General features: G+C 42.1%; 1 long non-coding RNA gene across 1 annotated transcript; it reads right to left on the minus strand.

The window, feature by feature from the left end:
- Positions 1-363: 363 nt before the first annotated feature.
- On the minus strand, positions 364-15,522 carry LOC129052269 (uncharacterized). Its single transcript, XR_008517241.2, has 3 exons — positions 14,969-15,522; positions 9,576-9,691; positions 364-618 (listed from the first exon to the last, which is right to left on the minus strand). It is a non-coding gene; the product is annotated as an uncharacterized LOC129052269 (long non-coding RNA).
- Between the last annotated feature and the right edge of the window lie 2,391 nt (positions 15,523-17,913).

Consider the following 17,913-nt stretch of genomic DNA (forward strand, 5'->3'; position numbering starts at 1 on the left):
GGCCTAAGAGAGCCTGATTCACCCCAAATAGAGTTCTCCAATAATCATGTGCTCTTAATATTCCACAGAGGAAATAAAAGAGATGGGAAATTAATTGCAGCACAGAATATCTTGACCATAAACTCTGGCATAATTAATTTCCCTTCTGAGCTTGATTAACAATCAAAAATGGAAAAAGTCACCACGCATGCTTTTCTCATAAGAACTATTCTGTTGGAATAAAAAACTTATCTCCAAGAATCACAGAGAAACATAAGGAAAAACAAAAAATAATAAAGCAAATCCATGAGAAGAAATGACGCCTCTGTGATGAAGCCTGAATAGGCTTGACTGAGGATATTTTAATTGTGCTTTGACAATGGGATTGAACATTGAGCACTGTGGCTGAAAAATAGCCAGTGGGAAATCGGCCATGTTTTTAATTAAGACACTTGTGGCTCACCTGGTTGTGATGCTCCTATAAGTTGTAGAGGAGCAGGAGGTAAATTAGTCAATTACAGCATCTTAGAAGTTTTCTTCTCCAAACATCGCTCCACTGTAGGACCTTCTCTTGATAATCTGCTTGATGTTCACTTTACTGCAGGTCCAGAGATTGGGTAGCTCACAGCAACTCGAGCTCTGAAAGTTAGCAGGTTTTTCTTTAAATGAAGCTGAAATTTGCCTCACCAAAATTTTTCTACAATTTGTTCTTATCTGTTTCCCCTAAGGTGAGGCAGAAAAAGCCTGTCCCTTCTGCCACTACTTTTTCAAATATTTGAAGGTAGTTTTTATGTTTCCATTTGAATTTTCATAACACATAAAGTGAGCTACCTACGAAAAATCTTATGGATACCTCAAGTGTGTCAAGGTACTTCAGTAGCCAGACCATGGTTCTGTGCTCTACTCATCTACAGAGAGTGTGGCCCCTGAGATCACACATGCTGTCACATGTCAGAAGTTGACCCTCCACCTGGCTGGGTGTATTTCCTGGAAAAGACATTCTGGAAAGAGAGAAAGCAAGTTGGGGGAACTGAGACCCTAAGGGCACAGCCATTGTTAGCAGAACTTTAATCTCCTGGAGTTGCAAGTGGAAGTTAGCCTGTCATGACAATGATCAGGATGCTTTTGGCCACGCTGCTGTTGTGGTTTGTGCTGCTGCTCTTTTGATTGTGTTAGAGGGGATGAGTCATCCCTCTCATGCCGTGTGGTCACCCGGTTGTGATGATCCTGGTGGGATCCTGGTGGCTCCTGGTGCTCCTGGGGGTTGAGAAGGATAACTCTTCCCCCTAAGCATATTGTTTCTTGTTTAGCTTTTTTTTTTTTTTTTGAGACGGAGTCTCACTCTGTCACCCAGGCTGGAGTGCAGTGGCACAATCTCTGCTCACTGCAAGCTCCACCTCCTGGGTTCACGCCATTCTCCTGCCTGAGCCTCCCCAGCAGCTGGGACTACAGGCGCACGCTGCCACGCCCGGCTAATTTTTTTGTATTTTTAGTAGAGACGGGGTTTCACCATGTTAGCCAGGATGGTCTCAATCTCCTGACCTCGTGATCCACCCTCCTCAGCCTCCCAAAGTGCTGGGATTACAGGCGTAAGCCGCCACGCCCGGCCTCTTGTTTAGCTTTTATTTAATAATCATAAAATTAAATGTGAAGTCTGGCTAGACTTGGAAGGAGGTAAGGCAGGTATGAAGCCTGAAGAACTATAGCAAATGAGACCTCAAAGATTATGGGATATGAGAACAGACTGGGAGTGGGGCTGCTCTCCTTAGCTAAAGAAGACATTGTTTGGTGATAAAAATAACATAAAATCAGATTTTGAGAGTTACTGGCACAGCAGTGGTAATCTTCCTGCTGTCTTGCCAATCCTAGAGCAAAAACATTCCATAGATTCCACATTATTCATACCAATGACCATAGGCTTGCCATCCAGCCAATCAGTATGAATAGTGTGGACTAAAAACCAGGAACCATTTGTGTTGGGCCCATCATTTGTCATGAATAAGATCCCAGAACTCATATGATTCAGCATGAAGTTCTCATCAGGAAATTTCTTCCCATGGATGAACTTGCCACCAGAGCCATGATGGCAGGTGAATTCCCCGCCCTGGCATATAAACTCTACAATAATTATGTGAAAGCATAAATCTTATAACTGGCTGGGCGCAGTGGCCTATGCCTGTAATCCCAGCACTTTGGGAGGCTGAGGCAGGTGAATCACGAGGTCAAGAGATTGAGACTAGCCTGGCCAACACTGTGAAACCTCGTCTCTACTAAAAATACAAAAGTTAGTTGGGCTTGTTGGCACATGCCTGTGGTCCCAGCTACTGGGGAGGCTGAGGCAGGAGAATCGCTTGAACCCAGGAGGTAGAGGTTGCAGTGAGCCAAGATTGCACCACTACACTCCAGCCTGGTGACAAGAGTGAGACACTATCTCAAAAAAAAAAAAAAAAAAAAAAATCTTGTAACCAAACCCTTTTCTTCCATTGCAAAAAGCACTGACATTTTCTGCTATCCTTTGGAACCTGGACTGAAACAGCTTGAAAGAGATACAGTGTGGGTTCTCCATCAATGAGGATGTGTTGCATTATACAAGGTGATTGACCATGGCTAGGAGCAGAAGCAGAGTGGACTGCAGTTTCTGCCTGTTCTCCAGTGCCTTCAGTATACATATGATATATATGTAGGTGTGTATTCATGTCACTATTGCTTAGAATCAGCTTCAAGGCAGCTCCACAGTTCAAATCTCCAATTTGATAGTTATCTTAGTTGTGTGACTCTAGAACAGTTTTCTGAAGTATAAAATGAATAGAGTAATTCCTATCTTATAAAATCATTATGAGTAATAAATAAGAGAGTGAATGTAGTAGTCATACAATCAATGCAAGTTTACTCTCCCCACTTTGGTCTTAAATGAGCACATGGCTAATTGTCAGATATAGACAACTGAGTCTGTCAGAATCACATGAGGAGTTGTTTGTTTGTTTGTTTGTTTGTTTTTGGTTTTTAATGGAGCATTGCAAGATTCTCAGAGGAGATTCTGTAGTTGGGCAGGGATGGAGCTGAGATATTTAATGATCTTCCCCATGGAATATTTCTCAGACAGCTCAGCTATTTTTCCAGCCAAATTGATGATATACTTTCCTTTGCTTCTGCTGAAAATATTCAAGCATTTTCTGAACAATGGTTATATTCTGACTAATTTGATGTAGCAGTTCCAGTGTCTACTTAAGGAAACAATAAATAAAAAACAGTATCATAAAACTATTTATAATAACAACAATAAATGAAATAGCATATAATTTATTGTTGAAGTTTCCTGCAGGACTGAAAAGCAAAGCTGTAAGAGTATGTACAGAAATAACTTGGAGTTTGGAGTACATACACAGAAGTTTATTAACAGGAGACCAAACTAATGTACAATTGAGCATGGGAACCAAATTGTAAACAGATCCACAATTTCTTACTTTACTTACCAGATTCTGCTTATATTATGTAAATAACCCCCTAAAGAAGACACAGCCATAAGTGAGGCAGGGTACAAAGAACTAACTTTGGTGTTGCTTGGTAGCCATTGACTGTGAGGAATATATACAATAGAGTGCCTGTTCCAAGCATATTTCCTGTAAATTATCTTCCTCTTACGCCTGTTTTCTTCTTGAAAGTCTCATTAGTATCTGCATAACTTGGCAACCAGTAAGTGGATTAGTGGTGCCTTTCAAAGTGGATTACTGTTCCTTATACATTTAATTAAAGTGGACCTCATTCTATCATTCTTAAGAGCAAAATTATGTAGAGAGAAATTGCGTATGTGCAGACATTGACTACAAATATGTCTCCCCCTTGGGTCCTTAATGTGATCTAGTTGGCTGCAGAGATCAAAATTTCTGGAATACCATACAAATTCTGTGCTTTTTCTCCTGAGAATAGTGGTTTCAGCTCCTCCATGAGTGGGAAGGAAGTATGCAGGGTCATGTCCCTGAAATAATATGGATCTCACACTTTCTCATAATGTTCCACTTGTAAGTCACATTATTAAATGGAAAAAAAATTAATATCCTCTTCAAGTTGATAAACTTGAAAAGGGAGAAGTCAATCAGGATATTTCTCTGGCTTACAGATATACTCAGGTCATTAAGCCCATTCTCATCAGAAAATACCATCTCAGGACTTGTTAGTGCCAAAAACTTCAAAAGAAATTATTTTATACATGGGCTAACTTAATGCCCTGGTTGCCAGCTGGGTTTCCGTTCCACGTAGCTGATCTTACAATAGAAAACATTTTAGCCCTGAGCCATTTTATGCCCTGAAATGCACTTACTGCCTGACTTTGTTCATAAAGACAATAGCAAATGACCATAAAATTGCTACCCCAGTGGTCTGCAACTATGGCTACCCATTAGAATCACCTGGAAAACAATGTAAAAATCGCATGCCTGGGCCTCACTCAGAAATTCTAATTTGACTAGTCTGGAATGGGGCCCAGGAATAGTAATTTTTTTTTTTTTTCAAAGCACCATTGATAATTCTGCAGTCAAGGTAGAGCGCTAAGGTAGAGTGCCACTGTTCTCTCCAGTTCTTTTTCTCTCTGGGGTTTGCAAAAGTGAGACTTTGCACGTTTCAGTAAGATAAAATCTTAATTTCTTGACTTTTTGGGTTAATTACACTAAAGAACATTTTTACCTAGACTAAGGAAAACATCTACCTGTTGCATCTAACTTTGCCTTTATCCCTTGGCTTTCCAAATGGCAATGGGCAATGTGTGCAAAAAGGGAGCCGAGGGACAGAGCACTTGGGAGGAGAGTCCAGGCTTTCCTCATTCTTGCTGCAGGTAAGTCAAGATCAATGACAGGGGAAGGGAGGGAATAAGGCGGGATTCTACTGTTCTAATAGGCATCAGAGGAGACTGGTTTTGGGGCCGGGAGGTTAGCTGGGAGGGGAGAATCCAACAACAAAGAATGACCAAGTGGAAAATGGCTACAGGGTTAAAGACAGCCTGCAGACATTAGTGACCACACCCACTGAGTGGACCACGTGACAAATTCCCCCTCCCCCCCACCCCGCCCCCAGAGCTGTTTCTGACTTGTTTCTAACTTCTTCTTCTTTCTAACTTCTGCTTCTTTAATTCTAACAGAATCAGCAAAGCCCCCAGCTTCCTAGGCCTGTGCCCTAAGAGGACATTTTGCATAAGTCTATCATGTGCTTTTATTTCACACATTCACAAAATCTTTACCTTAAAGATTGGATTGGCCGGGCGCGGTGGCTCACGCCTGTAATCCCAGCACTCTGGGCGGCCGAGGCGGGCGGATCACGAGGTCAGGAGATCGAGATCATCCTGGCTAACACAGTGAAACCCAGTCTCTACTAAAAATACAAAAAATTAGCCGGGCATCATGGCGGGCGCCTGTAGTCCCAGCTACTCGGGAGGCTGAGGCAGGAGAATGGCGTGAACCCGGGAGGCGGAGCTTGGCAGTGAGCCGAGATCGCGCCACTGCACTCCGGCCTGGGCGACAGAGGCAGACTCCCTCTCAAAAAAAAAAAAAAAATTATTGGTTTGGGTTTTACAGAAACTCCCTCAGTGATGTTCAAAAATGATGTACTAACAATGGCTTCTCTGTGAGGGACAACTGAGAAAGCACAAAGATAATGCAAATGAGACTCATCTCAAGGCATTGGTGATGCTGAGTAACAAATTTACTTCTGATTCAAAGTTTACCAGAAATAGCAAGACACTGCCAAGGGGTGTTCCCTCAGAGAGGTCAAGACGATCAACACTGCCTCCAAATGTTGGTTTTCTCCTGCACCAAGATTGTTCTGGTTCAGATTTCCCATGTGAGCTTTGAGAACTGCATGTTGTACATTACTTGAACAGAGGAGCCAACTCAGCTACGGAGCATCTCCTTTTTCTACCTATGCCTTTTTCTACCTTACCTAGGATGGCACCCGATATAACACAAAGACAATGCAAATGAAATTCAACATGAATCACTGGTCATACCTAGGACCAAGTTTACTTTTGATTCAAACTTGATGAGCAATAGCAAGACACAGCAATTACACAGCCATGTGACATTTTCCAGTGAGCTGTGTCTCATATATCCATAGATTTCAGGTTTATTTACAATAATCAACTGACACAGACTGGGTATATATCCTGCTAAAAGTAGTTCATAGTTGAGAACTCTTCTTTATCTTTCTGCTGGTAAACACCATTTGTGGTTTCCAGGAAGTCTGCTTACTCATGAGTTTGCAAGGGAATTTTCCTGGTTCATTTCTTTCTTTCCCGGGTGTCCCAAGTAAAGGCCAAAATTAGGTGTCAGGCCTGCTGCTAACCTTTACCTTTCTGTCATCTGACAAATTTTTAAAAACACGTCCATACCCATTGCCGTCTTTACTTCACGAGAAACATCTCTAGCGGTCAGGGCAAGATTCTTCTTCTCTGAGTACGGGAAATTCAAACTCAGAAAAATTAAATGAGTACTCTAGGATCTTAAAGCAAGTTGAGGATAAAGGAGCTTGAGAAATTCAGCCCTTGCTTCATAATATTCTGTGTTATACTTTTCCTTAGGGGTCATGATTCTTTCTCAAGAACAAGATGTAAGTCACCCTTGAAACTCATATATGTATACATATGAATAAACCATTTCAGAAGCACTGTTTTAAATAATCATCCTTGTGTAATGTACTATGTGCTGTTGTAACTAGTGAGAGCAATAAATCCTAGAACTCTGAGCTGCATGGGTGACAGAGGAGCTAACAGATGTCTTTCCAGCCACTATTTCCAGGGAGAAGGGGACAGCTCTTTGGGTTGTAATAATAGTGATCTATTATTTTATGCAAACTTGATAGTTCATCATTTAGCATATGTAGCATGCTCTTCCTGTATTCATCTTTGAGTCTTTGGTGCCAGCTATAATATACCCTGCACATAGAAGGTGCCTATTAAACACTTTTGTTGGACTAAATCATCTATATTTGGAAATTAAAAATAAACTTTGGAAGTGGGCAGTTCAGAAATAATTATCTTCACCATGCAAATGAGGGAAGTAATGCTTAAGGAAATTAAATAGCATTTCCAAGTTCACAGCTAGTAGGTATCCAAATCAGGTCTTATAACCAGATCTCTAAGAAGGTTCTCCTTCCCTCCTTCTAGGGCATGTGAATACTACAGCCATGACTTCTTGCTTCTTTTTACAAGGCCAAGGTCAGCATTGCTACTCAATAATGTCTTCAATGCTTATGTAACCTCTGCCTCTAATAATCCCCAGCTCAACTGTTGTCATTCAAAAGGCAGAAACTGAAAATGTTCTAGACCCTTATGGTCAATAAAGTTTCACGATGAGGAGTAAAAACTGCGCACTTAGTGCAAAGGTCCCTGCCACTAAATACCCCAGTGCTTTGAACAAGACCCTTAACCTAATAAGCCTCCTTTTCCTCAACTATAAAAGAAAGGAAAAATGAGACCCACTTATTTAGGTGGGTCTCGATACACTGGAATTATATTTTCTGTCTTCATGGTGAATGTATTAGTCAGGGTTCTCTAGAGGGACAGAACTAATTTTATATATATATATATATATATATATATATATATATATATATATATGAGTTTACAAAGTATTAACTCAAATGATCACAAGGTCCCACAATAGGCCGTCTATAAGCTGAGGTATAAGGAGAGCCAGTTTGAGTCCCAAAACTGAAGAACTTGGAGTTCGATGTTCAAGGGCAGGAAGCATCCAGCATGGGAGAAAGATGTAGGCTGGAACACTAGGCCAGTCTTTTTTTTTTTTTTTTTTCACATTTTTCTGCCTGTTTTGTATTCTAGCCACACTGGCAGCTGATTAAATGGTGCCCACCCAAATTAAGGGGTGGGTCTGCCTTTCCCAGCCCACTGACTCAAATGTTAATCTCCTTTGGCAACACCCTCACAGACACACCCAGGATCAATACTTTACATCCTTCAATCCAATCAAGTTGACACTCAGTAGTAACCATCACAGTGAGGCAGTTTAATTTCACTAACTGTAATATCCCCCAAGGAAATGCATGCAAGGTCTTCATCTTCAACCACCTTCTGGATTAATCTAGAGTAGGGTCAAACCTCATCTTAACTCAGGGCATGACTAACTCAGTGTTTAACCACTTTAGTGCCATTTAGATATGTCTCTTTCAATCCTTAAACTGTGGAGAAGCAGAGGACATATTTAGTACAACTTTCACTTCAGGATAAACCAGAACGACCCAGAGCTTCCATGAACTAAAAAAAACAAAACAAAACAAAACCCTGCTTAAAGTTTAGCAATGAGATCAAATAAATATCCAAACATCACAAAGAAGAGGCAAACAAAATGGCAAGAATGAGAAATGGGGCAAGAGAAAAGGGAAAGCAAGAAAAAAGGAAGAGAAGAAAGAAAGAAGTCCATTGAGCTCTTGAAGTATTAGCCCGTGCTGGGCATGTTATCCACGTTGTCACACTAGACTCTCACAACAACCCTGCAAAACAGACTTGGTTCGCATTTGACAGTTGAGGAAAATGAGGCTGAGGTGGTTACAGACTCACATTGTTCCAGGGAGGGTCAGGTGACAGACACAGATTAAGCGGGAAGGGAACGTTGAGGCCACAGAGATGACAAGAACTGGTGGTGAACTAAAGAGGGCTCCCTGCAATAAAAAATACAGTTCCACACTCTTACCAGCTAAACTGGAGATCTTTGTTGGCCAGATTCAGCTGTGGACCAACAGTTTTTTTTAACCTCTGGTAAATGACAGCTGGTTCATAGAAGAACCACCCTTTGAACCTGTGCTTTGGCCACACTGAGCTGCATTTTTCATCAGCAGAGGCCAGGATCAATTTTGTCAAAGCTTATTTTATTTCTCTCTCCATTCCTAGCAGCCCAGCCGACTCAGCATTTCCAAATTCTGCAAATACTCAATCATGAACATCGTCAGACACTTGGTAAGTGAGAAAAAAGATGGAAGCACAGGTGTAATTTTTCTAAGACCTTCAGCTACTGGATTAAGCATGGCTGGGATAAGAAAATCAGAAGCCTTTTAGAGATTCTTGCCCTGCCCACTTATTTCAATTTTTAGAGGTGGGTGGCTCTCCCAGGAATGCCTTTGCTTAAAGTCATGATTGTCCTTCATAGCTGTCATGACTCTATACTCTTGGATGGGAAAGAAGACGACACGGTCCTAACCCAGAAACACCAAGATTAACCCACAGCTCCTCTCAGGTGCATGTCCTTATTGGCCAAAACACTGGAACCCAGTAATATGTCCTCTGTGGGTTTAAGTTTTCAAATGCATGCAACTGAGCAACATGGATGTACAGGAAGGCATCTTTTAGTTCAAAGCCAAACAACATTGACTTTCAGGTAATTCAAGTGATAAAAACAAACAAAAGCCTACATAAAAAATTCTACAGGGCTCAAGAAATTGTGATTTTTATCCTAAATTTCTAGCCAACCAGGAGTCTTGGAGGTCCTCCCTCCAAATTTAGCCACATAAGTAACAATCTGTCTACCTAGAGGCATTATTTATAAATCATTAACTCATGGTAGCTACATGAGTGCATTTATTTTTATCTCTTTACTTACAATCATCAGCAAGTTAATGTAGAAGAAAGAGACCTTGGATGTTTTGAGGGAGGTGTATAATCTCAGTGTTCTTCATTCCAACTGCACAGCTCATACTCACAGCATCAGTTTTACACCTAGAAGATAAGGCCAATTGAAGAGAATGAATTTGAGTGGCCCTGAAACCAGCAGAGCCCAACTTGGCCAAGCAATTCCTACCTAAACATTAACTATTTGTCTGTAAGTCTAAAGTTCCAGAGCCCAGCCAAAATACAAAAATTCACAGTCATGGGCTCCATATTTTGTGCTGTCGTCATTGAAAAGGTTGTGAGGCCAGGCACGGTGGCTCACACTTGTAATCTCAGCACTTTGGGAGGCTGAGGTGGGTGGATCACGAGGTCAGGAGTTTGAGACCGGCCTGGCCAATATGGTGAAACCACGTCTCTACTAAAAATACAAAAATTAGCTAGGTGTGGTGGCGCACACCTGTAGTCCCAACTACTCAGGAGGTGGAGGCAGAAGAATCGCTTGAACCCAGGAGGCGGAGGTTGCAGTAAGCCAAGATCACACCACTGTACTCCAGCCTGGGTGACAGAGTGAGACTCCATCTCAAAAAAAAAAAAAAAAAGAAAGAAAGAAAAGGTGTGAAAGGCACATTTCCTATGAGAAAATGTAGCTTTTATGATACAGGTCTTGTCTTCTTCTCCTCCTGATTATAGGCACAAAACAAGATATTAGTGAGCAGACAGTTTGTTAGAGTTCAGTATACACTGATATACATTGACATGCTAGCTGTGTTTTATACGGTCTCCTGAGCCTTCCCGCCTGCCTAACGTAAGCAAAAATTATTTGTAATTAAGCTAGTCATTAAAACAAACATCATCGGTGAATGCCTGCTATGTGCCAAAACTTACATCAAGTCCTTTGTATCCATCGTTTCACTAAAAAAATCACAGCAGGCCAGGCGCAGTGGCTCGCGCTTGTAATCCCAGCATTTTGAGAGGCCGAGCCGGGCAGACCATTTGAAGCCAAAAGTTGGAGACCAGTCTGGCCAACATGGCAAAACCCTATCCCTACTAAAAATATAAAAATTAGCTGGCGTGGTCATGCACGACTGTAATCTTAGCTACTTGGGGGGCTGAGGCATGAAAATGGCTCGAACTCAGCAGGCAGAGGCTGCAGCGAGCCGAGATCATGCCACTGCACTCCAGTCTGGGTGACAAAAGAGTGAGACTCTGTCTCAAACAAAGCAGCAATTCTATAACCTAGGGACAATTAGAATTCCAACTATGCAGATGATGAAGAAATAAGCTTTAGAGGGGTTAAGTAATTTGTCTGAAGCTACACGTCTAAAGTTTATGAGCTGGGATTTCCATCCAGGTCTTTCTGATTCCAAAACAATGTCTATCTCTAGCACTGCTCAGCTTTTATTTATTTATTTTTTAATCACTCTTCTCCCTTCTCCAATTTTAGCCACAACTTCTCAGGCACCTCAGGCCAGTGCTTTAGCCATATCACAGCTCCCAAAATATATCTCCCCCAAGGCACAATCAGTTTTTCTGCAGGCAGATAATAGTGTCAGGATTCTGACAGTGGTTACCTGACCTCTAGCATTCAAAGAAAATAAACACAAAGGAGTGACCCTTCACTGCGATACTGCCAGAGCTGTGTTGACATGGAAGATACTTTGGGCTTAGAAGAAATTGCAAATACTCCTACAAGGAAGGTGTTATTCAGGGTCATTTCAATGCGGTAAATCCATTGACCATTGGAATCAATTTTTAGCAAAAACCAAATGAAATGCACCTACTGAGAAATCCTGACAAGTCAATCACATTCTTCCCAAGAGTTGCTGCTAAAAGTATCTGTGACTTTGACCAGTTCTTGGTCACATGGGCAAGAAACTCCCAAAAGGGAACAAAAGTATGACAATAAGGATGAGCTTTCCTGCACGTTTTCCATACACAAACTTCTCCTCTTTGGAAATGGGCTCTGTGGGTGATATAAGGAACAAAACTCTGAAGTCAGAGAGGACCGGTTGTAAATACCAGCTCAGACATTTACTCGTGTGACCTTGTGAGGGAAAGCGACTTCATCTCGCTATATTCTTTAGTTTTCTGATTTACAAATCAGGGATAACATTGCAAGTGAGGTTTCCCAGAAAGAGATCCTAAGATGAGAATTTGTATTACTAAGAAAGTGCTCCCAGGGGAAATTGGAAATTGAGCGGGGGATGCAGGAGGCGAAAACGGAGGAAGCTATGCAGGTATGTAGTCTCAGGCAAAGATCCAGCAGACAGAGGGTAGCTTCAGCCTAACGCTGCGGAGACCTCTGCATTGTAAATTATACCTCAGAGTTGGCCTTATCCAAAGGAGCTGGGGTCTTTATATTTCTGTATACATTAGTCATTGGTTAAGGGTAGTGGGAAAGGAGGGTAGATGTAAATTCTGAGGCACTTCCAGCTCTGCAAAGCAAACCCCACTGGTCCAAGGAAAATCTTAGGAAAAAATAGCTAGAGATGCTTGCTGTTAAAAGCAAGAGCACATTCAAACCAGAGGTGCACAAAATGGGCAAAAAGGGACCCCAGGTGATCTGAGTAAAGCACCAACGTTGTCCACCACAAGTAACCATACCTCTCTTGCTGGGTTATTATGATCATTTATAGGACGCACTTGATAAATACGCATTACAGTTGTTGTTGCTGCTGTTGTTTTACTAACCTTACCCATAAAACCTTCTAAAGCAGGTCTCTCCACACTCACAGCTGACAGTCCGACTAACTGGACTTGGTGATGCCCATGTGCTGGGTTTGCCAACCAGGGTGGTGCCTGAATGCTGATTTCACATCATCAGCTCTCTCTAATGGGCTCTGTGTTTGTTGCCCAGTCTCATGACCACTGTCCTTTTGGGATCTCCTCTACTGGGTCAAAAGGCCCCGCTTCTTGCCAAGAGGGATGTTCTTGAGAGAGGGACATGGCAGAAGTGCCAGGTGTGAGTGCTGCCTTCTCTCTCAGTGATACCATTGGCCTCCAGCAGGACTTGACAGTCACAAATCCTCCTCTTATTAAACCCTTGACCTTTTAAAGTTTTGCCTATTCACATGGGCAAGGACTTCATGTCTAAAACACCAAAAGCAATGGCAACAAAAGCCAAAATTGACCAATGGGATCTAATTAAACTAAAGAGCTTCTGCACAGCAAAAGAAACTACCATCAGCGTGAACAGGCAACCTACAAAATGGGAGAAAATTTTCGCAACCTACTCATCTGACAAAGGGCTAATATCCAGAATGTACAATGAACTCAAACAAATTTACAAGAAAAAAACAACCCCATCAAAAAGTGGGCGAAGGACATGAACAGACACTTCTCACCCTTGTGGAAGTCAGTGTGGCTATTCCTCAGGGATCTAGAACTAGAAATTCCATTCGACCCAGCCATCCCATTACTGGGTATATACCCAAAGGACTATAAATCATGCTGCTATAAAGACACATGCACACGTATGTTTATTGCAGCATTATTCACAACAGCAAAGATATGGAACCAACCCAAATGTCCAACAATGATAGACTGGATTAAGAAAATGTGGCACATATACACCATGGAATACTATGCAGCCATAAAAAATGACGAGTTCATGTCCTTTGTAGGGACATGGATGAAATTGGAAATCATCATTCTCAGTAAACTATCGCAAGAACAAAAAACCAAACACCGCATATTCTCACTCATAGGTGGGAATTGAACAAAGAGAACACATGGACACAGGAAGGGGAACATCACACTTCAGGGACTGTTGTGGGGTGGGGGGAGGGGGGAAGGATAGCACTGGGAGATATACCTAATATTAGATGACGAGTTAGTCGGTGCAGTGCACCAGCATGGCACATGTATACTTATGTAACTTACCTGCACATTGCACACATGTACCATAAAACCTAAAGTATAATAATAATGATAATAATAATAATAAAAACAAAAACAAAAAAAAAGAAGACATTTATGCAGCCAAAAAACACATGAAAAAATGCTCACCATCACTGGCCATCAGAGAAATGCAAATCAAAACCACAATGAGATACCATCTCACACCAGTTAGAATGGCATTCATTAAAAAGTCAGGAAACAACAGGTGCTGGAGAGGATGTGGACAAATAGGAACACTTTTACACTGTTGGTGGGACTGTAAACTAGTTCAACCATTATGGAAGTCAGTGTGGCAATTCCTCAGGGATCTAGAACTGGAAATACCATTTGACCCAGCCATCCCATTACTGGGTATATACCCAAAGGACTATAAATCATGCTGCTATAAAGACACATGCACACGTATGTTTACTGTGGCACTATTCACAATAGCAAAGACTTGGAACCAACCCAAATGTCCATCAATGATAGACTGGATTAAGAAAATGTGGCACATATACACCATGGAATACTATGCAGCCATAAAAAATGATGAGTTCATGTCCTTTGTAGGGACATGGATGAAACTGGAAATCATCATTCTCAGTAAACTATCGCAAGGACAAAAAACCAAACACCGCATGTTCTCACTCATAGGTGGGAATTGAACAATGAGAACACATGGACACAGGAAGGGGAACATCACACTCTGGGGACTGTTGTGGGGCGGGGGGAGGGGTGAGGGGTAGCATTAGGAGATATACCTAATGCTAAATGATGAGTTAATAGGTGCAACACACCAGCATGGCACATGTATACATATGTAACTAACCTGCACATTGCGCACATGTACCCTAAAACTTAAAGTATAATAATAATAAAATAAAAATAAATAAATAAAAAATAAATAAATAAATAAATAAATGAAGTTTTGCCTATTCATCTTCCTCCCTTAAGGGCAAGGGATTCCTTGGAATCCACAAAAGGGCTTCTTTGCCTTTTGTGCCTGAGGTTCTATCCCAAGAGAACTTGTGCAGCCCCTTCCTCCCTAGGGAGCCTAAGATACCCGTAGGAACAATGGGGCCTGCTCTTTATTTGATGAATCTTCCCTAACAACCAGCCTTTCCCACCTGCAGGCCAGGCAAACTCATCTGTGAGGGAGCCTCCCCTCTGGGACTAATCCTCCACGTTAAAAGATTGCGCCTTTCTCCAAAGCCACCCTTTAAACACATCAGTTCACAAAAGCTGCATCTTCTCACAATGCCCAATGGCCCCCTTGGCCACACTACTCCAGGCCCTCATTTTCCGGGCTGCCATCGTCGCTGAAATTAATCTAAGAGAGGCCCCTTTTACAAGAGTGGCAGCAAATATCCGATTCAATTTGCTTTCACCCAAGATTTCCCAGGAGTCATGCCGAATGAGATAATCAATGATGATTATAGGGTTTGGCCTGCCTCACTGAGCCAAAGTGTTAAAAAGGGGGGGAATTTCTGCTTCAGTGCTTACCCAAGTCAGGCGCTAATTCGGGCAGATCCATTACTTTTCTCAGCAGCTCTAAACCATATGTGCTGCAATAATCATGCTGGATAGGTAGAGGTGATCAGTCCTCCCACCTACGCAAAGAAAATGCATTTTTGCTTCTCCACCCCAAAACAACAACAACAACAAAAATGTATAGAGCATCTGCAGCAAAAATGAGTAGGCTGTTCAAACCAATGATGCTGAAGAGATTTAATTTAGACAGGCTAAACTGTCCTTGTCTCAGCTAGAGAGACTAGTCAATGCCTTTGCCACTAATCCAATCAAGACAAAGTATTAAATTACTTGTTGCTGCCATCTTAACCCAGAGAAGACTGTTTTCTGCTTGGCTGATTGTTCTGAAAGACCACAACCTCCAGGGAAGGAAAGCAGGAGGGAATGGCCGAGGGGCCAAAGAAATCCTCCAGATTCCTCACACCCCTCCCTGTCCTCACCCCTCTCTTTCTTGCTCCTGTTAGTCTTATACTGGCTGTTTTGGGGTGGGATGCTCCTGGGCTATGCACATTTTTGCAAAAGCTGTGTATTAGTCTGTTTGTAAATTGCTATAAATACCTGAAAGTGGGTAATTTATAAAGAAAAGAGATTTAATTGGCTCACAGTTCTTCAGGCTGTACAGGAAGCATGGCTTGGGAGGCCTCAGGAAAGTTACAATCATGGCAGAAGGCCAAGAGGAAGCAGGCACATCTTACATGGCTGGAGCAGGAGAAAGAGAGAGGTGGGGAGGTATTACACACTTTAAACAACCAGATCTCATGAGAACTCACCATCATGATGACTGCTCCAAGGGGGATGGTGTTAAATCATTAGAAACTACTCCCCATGGTCTAATCACCTCCCACCAGGTCCCAACTCTAACACTGAGGACTACAACTAGACATGAGATTTGGGTGGGGACACAGATCCAAACCATATCAGGCTGGATGCAAAATATGTGTTAGTTATCCATTGCTGTGTAAAAAATACATACCCCAAAACTTGGAAGCTGGAAACAACAACTGTATACTCTCACTGTTCCTCAGGGTCAGGAATGAAGGAGCATCTTGGCTGTGTGGTGCTGGATCAGAGTCTCTCACAAGACTGCAATCAGAATGTCAGCCAGGGCTGCAGTCATCTCAAAGCTTTGCTTGGGGAAAGCCAGCTTCTGAGCTTACCCACTCTCCCACGGCTGTGGGCAGGCCTCAGAAGATCAGCTTCCAAGCTCACAGATGTGGGCCTTTCCACAGGACTGCATCACAGCATGATGGCTGGATTCTCCCAGAGTAAGCAACCCAAGAGAGCATGTAAGAGCATGCCCAGACCGAAGCCACAGCTTTTTTATTACCCAATATCAGAAGTGACATCACACCACACCTGTAATATTCTATTGGTTAGAAGTATCAGCTAGTCCTGCCCACACTCAGAGAAGAGGGTGACACAAGGATGTGAATACCAAGGAGAGTGAGTTATTAGAGACCATTTTAGTGATGACTGTGACAAACAGGAGACTTTCCCTCTTGTAGATATCATCTGCGCATAAACATTGAGAAGTTTTGTCCTGTTAGATGCAGCAGAGCTCTTACATGTCTGAGGCAAGCTCCAAAGGGAGTTTCCTTTTTGTGGTGCAAAGAATGTTATATAGAGAAGAAAAGGGCATCTGCACAAAATTGATCTGGATATTCAAGATCAGAATTAGACCCGGAAGCAGGGCCTGCCTTCCCAAAAACTTCACTAAGGGCAATGGGCTAAGGATGTGCATGTTGGCCTAGGTGCTGCCTGGGTACCCTTTCTAGCACCCACAGTCAGACGCACACACAGGAACTGCAGGTTAGGACTGCAGAGACATCAACAGGTAGAGAAGAGGACAGGAGACCTGGGTTAGAAAGGTCTGGTTGGTGATCTCTTTTATCCTTCTGTGCAAGATGATTACAGTCATAGCCCAATGAAACACACCTCTCAGTATCCATACCTTTCTGTATTCCCCTCACACACTAACTCTGGGCTTGTCTATGAGTATTGCTCTGGCCAAGTTAACTAGATGTAAGCAGAGGCTTGATTTGTGCTTATGAATTTGGGCATACCCTCAGGGAATGCTCCCCTGAGACCATCATGCCAAGAAGACTCCAGGATGTGAAGAAACTGGAATGAAAGACAACATGGAGAGGAAGATCCAGCCAACGTTGCTGAGCCCAGTCAACCTTCCAGCTGAATGCAGCTACATGAGAAATCCCAGGTGAGACCAGTGGAAGAATCACCCTATAAAATGTTAAAATAGTAAGTCACTGTTATATTAAGACATTAAGTTCTGAAATGGTTTGCTTATACTGCATAGTTGGTGATACAGAAATTGGTACCTGGAAGTGGATGCTGCTATTCAAAATAAAATTCAAAAAACCATCTTTATTAATGTGACATTGGCTTTGGGACTGGGCAATGGACAGAGGCTGATAGAGAATTAAGGAAGCTATTAGTAGAATCTAGAAATGCATTGAGAAAACTGCTAGTAGAAGCTGGAAAAAGGGCAAGCCAAGTTACAATTGAGGAACAATTGGCAAAACTCTTGTCTGAAGTAATTTGAAAGACAGGAAATGTACTAATGAATGTGTGGGTCTCCCTAAGGTGATGACGAGACAGAATGCTGACAATGGTTATTGGCTTTTTCTAGCTGAGTATGACAAGGAATGAGAAGAGAAAGAGAGATGTACTAAAGTCACTTCTATTTGTAAGCAGAATTTAAAGAAAGTACAGAGGACCTGATACATACTGAGTTTCTAAATGAAGTTGGTTTTCTTTGTAATACTTCTAGTCTTTTCAACAGGCAAAAGATTCTCAAGGGAAAAGTGAAAATGCCTTCAGGATCACAATCAAATCAAGAATGTAGATATAAGACTTTCTGAAAAATTAAGATGTTGTCTAATAGACCTTCTCAGCTAGAC

The sequence above is a fragment of the Pongo abelii genome, chromosome 21 (genome assembly GCF_028885655.2).
Source record: "Pongo abelii isolate AG06213 chromosome 21, NHGRI_mPonAbe1-v2.0_pri, whole genome shotgun sequence".
NCBI classification, from domain to species: Eukaryota; Metazoa; Chordata; class Mammalia; order Primates; family Hominidae; genus Pongo; species Pongo abelii.